The sequence below is a fragment of the Pogona vitticeps genome, chromosome 5 (assembly GCF_051106095.1).
Source record: "Pogona vitticeps strain Pit_001003342236 chromosome 5, PviZW2.1, whole genome shotgun sequence".
Lineage (NCBI taxonomy): Eukaryota > Metazoa > Chordata > Lepidosauria > Squamata > Agamidae > Pogona > Pogona vitticeps.
The window spans coordinates 40,593,299-40,606,593 of NC_135787.1; the positions used below are offsets into that span (position 1 = coordinate 40,593,299).

Genomic DNA, 13,295 nt, shown 5'->3' on the forward strand with positions numbered 1-13,295 from the left:
ACTAGTGTATTTCCTTGGCCATGTCCCATCTACAAGTTCAATTTGTTATGTGTTCGCGAAGGCTTTCAAGGCTGGGATCTAATGGTTGTTGTGGGTTTTTCGGGCTCTTTGGCCGTGTTCTGAAGTTTGTTCTTCCTAACGTTTAACCAGTCTCTGTGGCTGGCACAGAGTGCTGGCGAAATGTTAGGAAGAACAACCTTCAGAACACGGCCAAAGAGCCCGAAAAACCCACAACAACCATCAATTTGTTACCTTAGTCTTCATATACAAAATGCAAAAACAGAAGAGTTATGCAAAGAAACATTACACTGAGTTGTATCACTAATCTATAAACATTGGCATTTATTTGTTTGTTTGTTTTATTGGATTTCTCACCCACCCATCTAGACCAAGGTCTACTCTGGGCAGCTATTATATTTATGTTCACATAACTAATCTATTAACAATTATTCTTTCCAGACCATGTTCTCTGTGTCACTTCTCAACATTCTGATAAATGTAGTAAGATAAGGAATTTCATACCTGAATTCAAAAAATATTTTCTGCTCTGGTACTTTTTCCAAAGGTTTTGAGAAAGAACCAATTCTCTTCTATATGAATAATCCATACTCTTCCAATTAATGGCAGATTTTTTTCCCTTATATGACTGCCAATAATTAAAAAAACAACAGAAAGGATGGAGCAAGCCTGACCTCCCTTTACAGGAATTCCTAAACCTAGGAACAGCCACATTGCTTTATATACAAGATACCTAAGTCCTCCTCCAAATCCAATCTTCTAATTTAGTTTTCATACTAGTTTTTTAGTCACTGAATTGTGAATCTGGCTTCTCATATCACTGTATTGTTGTTGGTAGCCCTGCAGACTGATAAAAGCAACTAACATTTATACTTATCAGCTTCCCTTTGTGAGAACAGGGGCATAATCTTAGAAGAAACAACTGGGATCTGGGGCTAAAATCAAACTATGAACCTTGATATCAAATGCCAGTGGAATTGACACATTCTTCCCATTCTCCTCCTGCAGCCCTCCATGATGCTCAAAAACTAACCTACCCTACTTTTTGCTCCATAAGATGCAGCTCCCCACCCCAAATAGTGGGGGAGAAAGTATGTGCATCTTATGGAACGAATACAGTAAAAAAGGGGTTCAACCACCACCACCAAGAAGCCCCCCACTGCCATGCTGGGTGGCCTCTGAACTAGCACCAGAGACTGCTTGCTGTTTGGACCTCACCATTCTGCACTGCTGGCTTTCTAGGATCTGCTTCCTGGAGCCCACCTGGAAAACCAGCAAGGCCAACAGGCCTATGGCAGCAGGCAGTGAAAACAGCCAAGGACAAAGAGTAATTCTAGAAAAACCAGGGGAAACCACAAACACAGTCCCCCACTTAGGCAGTTGATTTTCCCATATTTGGGGAAATCACAGGGGTCAGCACATCCAAAGTGCAATAGATGAGCCTCACCCTGGGAAAACCACTTTGATGATCATGGTATCTCCCCTGCCAGGTATGAGTTGAAATGGCCTGTGAACCTTCCTGTCCCCCAAAGGCATGGTGACCCCCGGTTGCACCTCCTGATCAGAACAGGGCTGCACAACCCCAGTCCCGAAAGAGGCCAAGAGAGCTACTCAGTGTTTTGGGGTGCCCCACAGAACCCCCATCAGGGGCTGGATGTTCCTCCCACAATCCTCCAGTGCAGAGATATTAGCATACCTAATATGCAGGGAAGGCAGGGAAAGCGGGGAAATTCAAACTTTCAGTTAGTAAAGAGGCTGCTTGTCTTCTTCCTTGCAAGTCCAAGCAGCTAGAGAGCTGGGAGAGAGACCTGGGACTGCCTGGTATTGTCGTTTTAAAATGTAAAATTTAGTTTAAAAGCTGTTTGTTTGGGGTTAATGCTTGGGTGAAAAGTTGCTCCGTTTGAGTTGAAACCTGCTTGTGTAGAAACGTGCATACTTGTTTTAAAAGCTGCCTAGGAAGTGTTCAGACCAGCGCCGATCAACTGTTAGGTGGGGAGAGGGGAGGGGAAAGGAGCAGGAGCAGGAGCAAATGGCTGCCGGCTGCCTGCTGGCTTTTAGCTGTTTGGGGCTCTTTTTTGGCTGTTCTGGGGTATACCAAGGCACTGTGAAGAGCAAGGTTCAGTCTACACTACCTGGTAAGTGACTTTCTTTTAAGTTTTTAAAAGTTTCTGACCTTCCCCCCCCCATAAAAATGCATTAATTAATTTTCAATGCATTTCTATGGGAAATCTGGATTCAACTTGCAGACTTTTCAACTAGTTCTGGGCATCTAGTAGAGAATGTATTTCCAAAGGGTGTTGCAGCAAGGAAACTAACTGTGCCTCGTAACTTCTAACTGGATTACAGTACAGTGGTGCCCCCCATAGCGACGATAATCCGTTCCGAAAAAATTGTCGCTATACGGATTCATCGCTCTGCGGGACTAAAAAGCCCATAGGAACGCATTAAAACGCGTTTAATGCATTCCTATGGACTTAAAAACTCACCTTATGTGAAAATCCTCCATAGGGGTGGCCATTTTCATGCCTCTAAAACGAGCCAACACAGCGGGCAGAAGATATGGAGCCGCCGATCAGCTGCGCGAAAATGGGGCCTTTGGGATGATCCTAGGGGTGCGCTTCCCCGTGATCATCCCAAAGGCCCTACCGATCAGCTGTGCTTTTGCACTCTCTCTCTCTCCCCTTGCAGCTCCAGCCTTGGCAGGGAGACTGAGGCAGCGCTGCCACCCTGGCCGAGAAAGACCTTCTGCAGGTGCAGAAGGTCTTTCTCGGCTAGGGTGGCAGCACCGCCTCAGTCTCCCTGCCCAGGCTGGAGCTGCGAGGGGAGAGAGAGAGAGAGAGAGCCGAAGCACAGCTGATCGGCGGGGGTTTGCGATGATGGCTTCCCTGCAATCTTCGCAAAGCGATTTTTACCTATCTAAAACATCGTTATGCGATCGCAAAAACTCAATTGCTGTGCGGATTCACCATTAAACGGGGCGCTCGTTAAGTGAGGCACCACTGTACCTGCTTCCTGATTTCAGCTACTATAGTTTGTATTCAGTTTTTTTTGGCTCATCAAGAACATTGTTCATGGCTTTATGTGGCCTAACCTGTTGTGCCTTGCATGCTATAAATGTTCAATTATGTCAGAAAATGGAGATTTGGTCTTATGCTGAGCATGTGCTACTGCTGGTGAATGGGTTAAGCTTTGTCTTGCTGTTCTTTTGCATAACCTAAAGTAAATAAGGAAAACCAGCTGTTAAATAGTTTAATTCCACTATTTATCCTCCACACAACTAAAAGGGACCTCTCAATGCAGTGCCAAATCAGACAAACCATTTCTAACTTAATATAGGCTTGAGGTGTAGCTGGGCAGAGTTGCACAACAATCTCATCTGTCATTGAGACATTTCTATAAGCATGGGGAGGAGGTGGATGAAAGGAAATGTAAAATATAGGTAGAGTGGTATAGGTCTTACCACTGGCTGATAATGGTCTATATTAATGCCACTGTTGACTGCTGTTAACTTTACATGGTTCAAATGTTATTCTGTTATAGTTTATTAAATATTTTATTACACTATTTGGTTCAGAACATATTTTCCATGTGTTCCTCCTCTAAAAATTAGGTGCGTCTTAAGGTCAGGTGCGTCTTATGGAACAAAAAATAAGAGTAAGAAGTCTTCAGAGGGGAAGGAGTACTGATTCTAGTGGAAGAAGTGAGATCCTACAGAAGTATATCATTGGATTCTGGTCCATGAATCAGAAGGACATTTATCAATGATATGATGAAAGACTTCCTACTAATTCATAATACTCTAAAAAAAATTATCAGTCCCATCAGCACACTTGCAGCAACACAGCAAACAATACTGTGGCCTCTTGGAAAGCTGCTTTGACAGGAGTCCAGTAAAAAATGAGAATACAAAATACCTTTATCTCCCTTTCCCCACCAAAAGATCACCAATCTATTCAAAGCAGCTAGCAGGAAGATGTAAGCAAAAGCAGCAAAAGCAAAGGTACTACATGATCTGGACAATCTAATCTTCCTGCAGTGCTCCAAATGCTTCTACATCTACACATTCAACTGAACATACGGAAAATTATTTATTTAAACTGTTTTAACCCTAAAAAAGGACTCATGGTGGCTTACATCATTAAAAATAATCATAATAATCATCCTAGAACTGCAGAGCTGGAAGGGACCCTGTGGATCATTAAGTCCAGCCCCTGCCAGAGAGGCACAGTGGGGAACTGAACTACTAACCTCTGACTCCATAGCCAGATGCCTAAACCACTGAGTTATCCAAATGCAATGGCAAATGCTAAAAACAGTAAATTATTCAAATATAAATAAGAAATTAATAACTTCTATTTAAAATGTTAGGTAAAAGCATTATTAAAAACAGATATAGCAGCAACAAAATATAAAGCATCCCATTTATTGTCTCCCAGACAGTAAGTCACTAAGGAAAAGCCTGCCTAAACGCAAAGGTCTTTGCCTGCTGGTAAAAGGACAGCAAAGATGGGGCCAGCCTGGCCTTCAATGAGAGGGAGTTTCAGAGTCTGAGAGCAGCAACAGAGAAGGCCCTCCCCATGTTCCCACCAAATACACCAGTAAAGGTGGTGTAACCAAGAGAACAGCCTCCCCTTAGCTCCTGGGCAGGCACATAAAGAGGAATACAGTTTTTGAGACAGCTCAAAAGCTCTTGGGAAGCAGTGATGTACAGTACTTACTATCATAGCTAATGTATCACACATATTTTATACTGTTGTCTGCCATCAAGCTGTTTCTGACCTTAAGAGGGTTTTCAAACTATGTAAGATATTCCAGTAATTTATCAGTGCCACCCAAACAGTGAATTTCCACACCCACGCAGGGATTTGAACCCAGTGTTTTACTCCAACACTCTCTCCACTATACCAAACTGTACTGGCTCGTAAACAGACTGTTTAAATCCTACATCAGTGGTCCCCAACCTTGGGCCTCCAGATGTTCTTGGACTTCAACTCCCAGAAATCCTCATCAGCAGAGGTGATGGTAAAGGCTTCTGGGAGTTGTAGTCTAAGAACATCTGGAGGCCCAAGGTTGGGGACCATTGTCCTACATAACTGATTCTCTCTACTAAATGTGTCCTGTGACAAATTCTCCCAAATATCAATCAGGATGATACAAAATCTTTACAGTTACATAATTATAGCACAACAGATACAACACAGCTAAAATGTAAAACTGAACACTATTTGAAGATGTGGATACTGTATTTTGCCTTGAAGGAAAAAAATGTGGTGCAGTACACTGGAAGTACAGAGTGTTCTCAGCTCCAGGTGGTTCACTGAAATCAATTTTATACTAGTTGCAGCAATCTGAAGATTCACTACTATCTGATCACTTTTCAATTACCTTGCTGAAATGAGATTATCTTCTTTCTCCGGGAACATGGACAAATGTCCACATTTCACAACAGACAGCAAATAACTGACACATTACTGGCAATCTCAGCAGAAAGAAGAACATTAAATAAGGCCCAACAATATAGTTATAGCTGCAAGACACAGAAAGAGAGCTGTTTACTCCAGCAGAAGTAAATCTTCTGCAGGTGAATCTCTTGAGATTAGAGGTCTGCCCTTTAGGAATCAGGAGAGAGTGGACAAGAATCAAAGAAAGTTCTCACAGCAATGTTATCTATCATCTATCTCCCTACAACCAGTGCCTAGCTTCTTAGAACAGAGGAGGGTTACAACAGCTGGCACACCCTTCAGCTGATCCCAGTTCTAATGATCTGGGCAGCAGTGAAATATTACACTGGGACGTGGGAAGCAGGTCCCTGCAATGCCCATAAATTGGCTCATATGTGCTTTAACACTCCAAACAGCTTGGTGCTAGGCACCAGAAAAAAACACTTTCTCTCATACACTGTATACCTTCTATTTATGTTTTATGACATTCAGAGATTCTGCTTCAAGCATAAGGCTTAAGACATAAAATGGGAACCTGTTACGAGAAGACCTTTTTTTATGTTAGAAATCCTCCAGCAGTTTCACCTGTTCCAATCTTTACGACAGTCTGAGAGCAGCAATAGAGAAGGCCCTCCCCATGTTCCCACCAAATACACCAGTGAAGGTGGTGTAACCAAGAGAACAGCCTCCCCTGGTCTTAGCTCCTGGGCAGGCACATCACCTAGAGGCTTTTTCATAGAGTCTGAATCTCTGGGGTTTAACATGTGCTTTAGTTTGTATGAATTTTTCTTTCTGTTGCTATTTTTAAATAATTTTGTTTTAGGATTTTAAAAATTGTTGTATTTGAAGTGTGTTCTGGTTATTTACTGTAAGCTGCTTGGATAACTCTTATGTTACAGGAAAAAAATTCAAGATAATAAATAAATGACCATTTAAATATTTTTCACACTCTGTTTCTAATAATCCAGAAAAAGCTCCTTTGAGAGGTAATTGCATCAAAGGATTCAACGCAGCAAGCTATTTTAACATTTCTCTGGGCTGCGCAAATCAAAAGGGATTTGGGATTAAGAATGGACGTCACCCAAGATTCCTTCTTCCACCATTTGCAGACATCATCCTAATGCACCATATAAAAATAAAACAGCTAGACATTTTATGAGGACACAACATTAGAAGTGGCTCCAGCTGTCAGCACTTGTTCAGATGAATAGTTTAGTGCTTTTCTATAATGGGTCACGAATTCACAGAGATAAACAAACAGCCCTCTCGCACATAAATCATTTGGTGCCACTCTGATTTACTTTCATTAGCAGACATAAAAAGGTAGCACTGCTCACTTGAGCTGTTCCCTTGATAGATGTGTTTTAAAATACCACTGTTATCTTTATTTGTAGTTCTTTAACAGCCACATATGCTCAGCCCCCTTCAGAAGCATAAATTATCAAACTGACCATAGACAAGATACTGCAGGCTCCATGATTCTAAACATTTGCAATATAATATCATGGTTTCAATAACTTTATAACTCCCTAAGTGTGTTATGATCTCAGATGCCAGCAAAAGATATTGGAAAATATCCACCAGCCTGCAGCTGTTCTGCATACATCTAGCATTTTCCCTATATTTCAGTACAGGTTTGTTTTGTTTTTAAATAGTTAGCTCAGTGGTTTAGGTATCTGGCTGCAGCGCCAGAGATTGGGAGTTCAATACCCCACTGTGTGTCCAGTGAGCATAGCTAGTCTGTGTGGTTTTGGACAAGTTGCACAGTCCAAGGATGCCCCCAGAAGACTGGGATGCGAAACCACTTTCAAGTATTCTCTATCTAGAAAATCATGAATAGCATTATCATAAGACAGAAATGGCTTGATGGGACACAAATATTATTATTTTTAAATAAAGAGTAATATCAACCTTTTTATTTTTCCAAAACATTGTGTCATATAAGCTGATTCTACTGTATCACAGTGACACTCAGTAATTTCATTAGTCAACAATTTATTGAGCTGAGATTAATAAACATTTAAATCAGACTTGAGTCTATTGTCATGCACTTAGTTCATAATTATATGTTTACTTCTAAGACACGTAGGAAGTGTCTTCTGACAACCTTTAATATTACCTAATCAAAGCACAAGAATATCTAGTAGAGCAGCTTTCTACGTTCCTGGACTAGTGTTTTAGGATAAAACTACAAATTAAACAGCAGTTACTGGAAACAAAAGTTACTGTCAACAAAAAGCATGAAATGGTAATGGATATAATGTGGACAGCAGTGCTCCTGCATTGACCATTGTGTCATGAGGTAGAGGATTAATCATATTAAACTGCTATGTTATTACTGAGACCTGGTATACTTTTAATGAGCAAATATTAGCTAGGTATTAAACAAAAAAAGACAAACCATATAACAAACACTGCACACGATTAAGAGATTCTCAGAGAATCTATACAGTATAACACTAAAATTATGATCAGAGGTTTAGGTCAGCAGGTATAATGAACATTTACTAAGATGTTTCACAACATGCAACAGTAACTTCTAAATACTAGCTACTAGACTTTTTAGTGCCCCAGTATAAATTACCATCCAATTTGCAAGTCAAAGATAACATTAATGAGACTATAAACTAAGACTCTCATTAAACAGGAACCATATATTTTAGTGTTTCGGTACAAAGAAAATATCTTAAAGGGATGGATCTAGTGGGAAATGTGTTACAAGTATCAGCTCTGCTACCACTCATACATGTCCTTGGTCCATAGCCAGGAGAACAATTAGTCTTATTTGTAGGCTGGTGTTCTAATGTAAAAACTTCAAAATGTATCGGGCATGTATCCCGAAAAATAACATATATAGTTTTAAAATGTCACCATGCTGCTGCTTGTGCACATTTGTGAAACTTACACAGGGCAATAATTCATTTGTAACTGCTCAGTTGACTGTTTTGCTTTGAACATTATTACAATATGATTTAGAACCTTTCTATTTTGAATGTGGTTTAAAAATATTGTATCATTCCTTAAATACTTTTCTTTAAAGTAGCATTTTCTATGTGTTTGCATGAAGGTCACTTTTTGTGGCAATTTATAAATCTCTACTGTACAGAGAAACCTTTCATATATTTTATTCTCTCTCTCTCTCTCTCTCTCTCTCTCTCTCTCTCTCTCTCTCTCTCACTCACTTGAAACCATCCATACAGCAGAGGCTTGAAGAGAAGACATACAAGGACTACACCTTCTAGCAGGTTGATCTTACACAGGAGTTGCACTCTCATTAAATTTCAAGTCAACTGCATTTCACTCTTAAAAACAAAATGAGAGGGTTATGATGGGAAACGACACCATCAGGATTTTGTAAATGAAAGACAGCAATAGCACAATAAATGCCCCACCTGGAAGCACTTATAAACTCAGATAAACACTTGTTTTAAATGACTTTTTAGGATTACCTGGAATCAAGAACAGTGATTTTTCCATTCCATAGATATGGGAGGCTTTATATGTATGAAACTGCTTTAAAAGAAACAGTAGCACAAAAGCCAATTAAGTTTACTATGATTCCACTAGATAATTACATTGTCAAAAGCATACGCTTATTTATGACTCTTCTATACAATCTTTTTAATAAGCAGTGTAAGTACACAAACAATAATATACGATATGAATTCTAAGTACTGCTGATTCCATATTTATCTCCATTTTCATAATACAGATGTCTTCTATTGCTATAGCTACCGTCTATGCTAAATACAATTATTATAAAGGCAAACACAATTATTATAAAGACAGACAGCAAGCCCAAGTATTTAAAAACAGAAAAATATACAAATAAATGTATAGCACATAATGACTGGTACACATCAATGATCACATTCTGGTTATAAAAACTTGAAATGTGCATCTCATTTCAAAAAGAAATGTACGACAAGGTAAGATATATTTAGTGCTTACAAAGAGATAATTGGGCTCCAACACGCAGTCCAAGCCCCAGTCCAATAGCCCTAAGCCATTCCAGTTGCAACCCAGCTTTGATCTAGGTCTTCAGAATATCTACACCCATTGTTCCAATTTATTCATGTTTAACTTATTAATCATATATTGTTGTTAATTCAACCTGGGCAACAGTCATTATTCTAAGCCCTTTCCTTTGCCATTTGTCCTTGAGGCATAGCTCCTGATACATCAAGCTATTCAGCCCTTTAGATTTGCCAAAGTTCTTTTTCTGTCCTGACAAACCTTCTGTGACTGTAAGCTGCTTGATGAGCAGAAAGTCAACAGGCCATGCTCTCCTCGTCAGTGTATACCTATGCCAGAAAAGAATACACTTGTGCAACTTCTACCTGTGAGGCAGGAATCCTCTTAGGAAGAGGAGGGGAGCCACACTACTGCTTCCCAAATATCACCTTCTCTGTTTTACTACCTGCTTCAGTCTCTCTGTAACTAGCTTGTGAACTGGTTGAAACAAAGAATTTAACAACTCATGATCCTGCATACCTTATGAATTAGTCACTTCTAGTAAGGGAAATCCAATATATTTTCTTATTACACTTTTGCTGCTATGTACACTTGTAAGAATACCTTTACCTTGAATAAGAGATAGTTCTGTTCTCCTTACACATGAACATAAGAACAAAAGAAGAGCCTTGTGGGATCAGGCCAAGGGCCCATCTAATGCAGCTTCCTGTATCTGAAAGTGGTCCCACCTCTAGGAGCACACGAGACAACTGGATATCTGTCTCCTGATACCACTCCCCTGCATCTGGAATTGTGAATTACCTTCCTTTTAAGCCTGGAGATTATACATCCCCGTGGCTTGTAAGCTGCTATGGATGTTCCTCCAGAAATCTGTCCAATCCCCTTTTGAAGGTATCTAGGCCAGATGCCATCCCCACATCATGTGGTGAGAAGTCCCACAGACTAACGTGGCTCTGCTTCACAATCTACATTTTGCCCTGAGCAAATCCAATGTGAGAGTTTCACCTCTGGCGGGCCATCTGCTCTTGCCACATGCCCCCTGAAGAGCCCACTGAAGTTGTCTTTTACTGGACTGCAAGTGACCGCTGAGAACAGTGGGACAATCCAAGGCCAGGAGGAAGGTTGCAGCCACCAGGCAAGGAAGCAGGGGTAAATCTCTGCACCTATCTATGGGGATAAAGGTGGAGGCTGAGAAATGGGAGGGGAGCACAGAGGAGTCAGAAGCAGCTGGCTCTGAGGGGTCAGGATCAGACCCAGGTGGCTCAGTGGACAACAGCACCTGAAGAGAGACACTAGAGGAGCCAAAGAAGCCCCTACTCAGTGAAAGGATCTACAATTACACTCTTGTCAATGAACTTTAGACCAGCATTCAAGTTCTAGCTCCCAGATTGAAGGTGACAAGGCAGGAGCTATCAGTTGATTTCTTGCCAGCTTCAACCCAGCACCCAACTTAGCTGGAGAAGACAATCCCTGGGTGAACACCCAACCTCACCACAAGAGGCCCTGGAGATGCCAAAACCAGAAAGAAAGACGGCAGCATCTCTGCACAATGATCTAAGTTGTCCCTGAGAGGCAGGTGTCAGTCTACTGAGACTGTGGACTTTGGATTGGGTCAGCCCTGGTGGAGTTTGTTTGATTTGTTTGTTTATTTGTTTATTTATTTATTTGATTTATATCCCGCCTAGCTGGTCTTTCGACCACTCTAGGCAGCTTCCAGATACATACATAAAACAACAAATAAATATTACACAAAAAGTTATTACCTTAAATAACAGATTCTACAAGATGGGAAAAATAAAAACAAATAAACAAAATAAGTAAAGAAAAAAGATCAAATATTGACTGGAGGGAAGGCCTGCATGAACATCCATGTTTTTAGTTGTTTTTTTAAAGATACCCAGTGTAGGGGCCGCACGAATCTCCGGAGGGCTTCCAAAGTAATAGGGCAAGCTCCAGGCTAGTGATTTTAACTAACCCAGGGATAAACTAGGGATGAAGTGAACCATATGGTGGAAGTATCTAGAGTGGCAATAAAGTCTCCTCAGCACCGTACCTGGAGTCCAGAGCATATGGGAGTCATATAGCGGAAACCTATGAGTGTATGTGGAGCACACACTCAAATCATCCAAGCTCTGACACAGAACCTTAAAGACAGTAAGTGCTTCCCAATAATTCAGGTTTTTTATCTCATCTCTTCATGTGGTTGTTGTTTTTATTTATTCTATTTATATTTTAACACTATTATCCGTTTTGGGGTCCTTGTTGAGGTGAAGCAATAGAAGATAAAAGTTTTAAATGAGGAAATAAACATTTGTGCTTGAGTAACAGATTTTTTTGGGCTTACAAACTTTCTTTGAACTTGTTCAAAACTATGTCTATTTCCTCCCAGCTCATAATTGATTTTTATATCAGCTAAGTTCTTCCAGTTCTCCTACTCAGTTCCACAACAGATGCTTCTGAAAATTGTGCCACAAGACCATTCACCCTCATCTGCATTCCTTCAATTAAATTCTTTAAACAGCTGAAGTCCCTTCTATTGAACAAGACAGGTAAGAAAACCTCTATATTAAAGGGCAGTACTGTATAAACTTTAGCCAGTTTCTGCTTTAACATCCAATTTTCTGAACACAAACCAGAGAGACCAAGACACAGGACATCTTAAGAAGGAAACACTAAAAGAACAACAGAGGAAAAATTAAATTGGAAAGCTAGCATATAGGCAGCAAATTTATGTTTTGGAGATTAGATTAAATAGCACATTCTATCACTGAAAAACTGAATGCTAAAGTATATCAATCAATCAAATGAACTCCACAATACAAAAGCTCCTGGGCTCAATGATACCAACATGACATTCTATATTCTGTTATAGCATGAATTGGGACTCTCCAGTTGTGGGGATTATATCAGCCTACAAAGGGGTGAAACACATCCAACTCTTGTTGGTCACTCCTACACTTTAAAGGAACACACAGAGAGTCAACCCACTGAGGTCTTTTTAATAGCACCATATAACTGTGAACAGAATTTAGTGTTCAGGATTTGGACAAAGACTGAAATTCAATTCACCATTATACACGGATCAACACAAGAATGTATGCAGAGAATGCTGAAAAAGGGAGTAAGATAACACAAAAAACAAGCAGAGTGGCTATGCAAAAAAAAGTATGTAGGCCGTTTTGTATAAAGTGAAATGTATCGTTCATCTACCCTAACTCTGTCTAACAGTGCCTCTCCAGGGTCTCAGGCACAGCATCTTCTGTTATCCGAGCTTTTCCAACTGGAGATGCTGGGAATGAAAACAGGAACCTTTTGCATGCACTGAGTGATGGCCCCTTATCCCTCCAGAACTGACATATAATCACTGTAATAGTTTGGAGTAAAAATATTGTTATAAGACTGAAGAGTACTCTAATAGAGAACATTCCACCATAATATACAGGAGGCTACATAGGAGAAAGAAAAATGTACCACTCTGAGTCCTTTCAGTTATACTATTCCTCACTGCACATTTAATTTTTATTGATAAAATGTCTGACATTTACTGCAAAATGTCACTTAGTTTTTTACAGATGATTTTAGTGGTAATTACAGTTAACAATGAAAACGGTTATGTTCCAAGAATATGGATACAGTTCTGGTAAATCTCTTCGGTCATACTTTCATCCAGATACTTTCAGCCATTCAGAACAGAGAATATTTCTCTTCATTGTTCTCTTCCATTATATGAAAAAATGTTTTAAAATAGTAGTTACTGTCTGAGTCATTATAATTTAGGTTTCCAGCAACGGTCTAAAATTTGGTTCCCCAGAATTTGCACTGAGGTTTTCTGCCCAACGCTTTCCACAAGACTGTCTTCTG

General features: G+C 40.1%; 1 protein-coding gene and 1 pseudogene across 12 annotated transcripts in view; both read right to left on the minus strand.

The window, feature by feature from the left end:
• The window catches only part of INPP4B (inositol polyphosphate-4-phosphatase type II B), a 329,973-nt gene that overhangs the window by 226,471 nt on the left and 90,207 nt on the right, over positions 1–13,295 (minus strand). The window lies entirely within an intron of this gene.
• LOC140707959 (U1 spliceosomal RNA) lies at positions 1,362–1,516 on the minus strand (annotated as a pseudogene).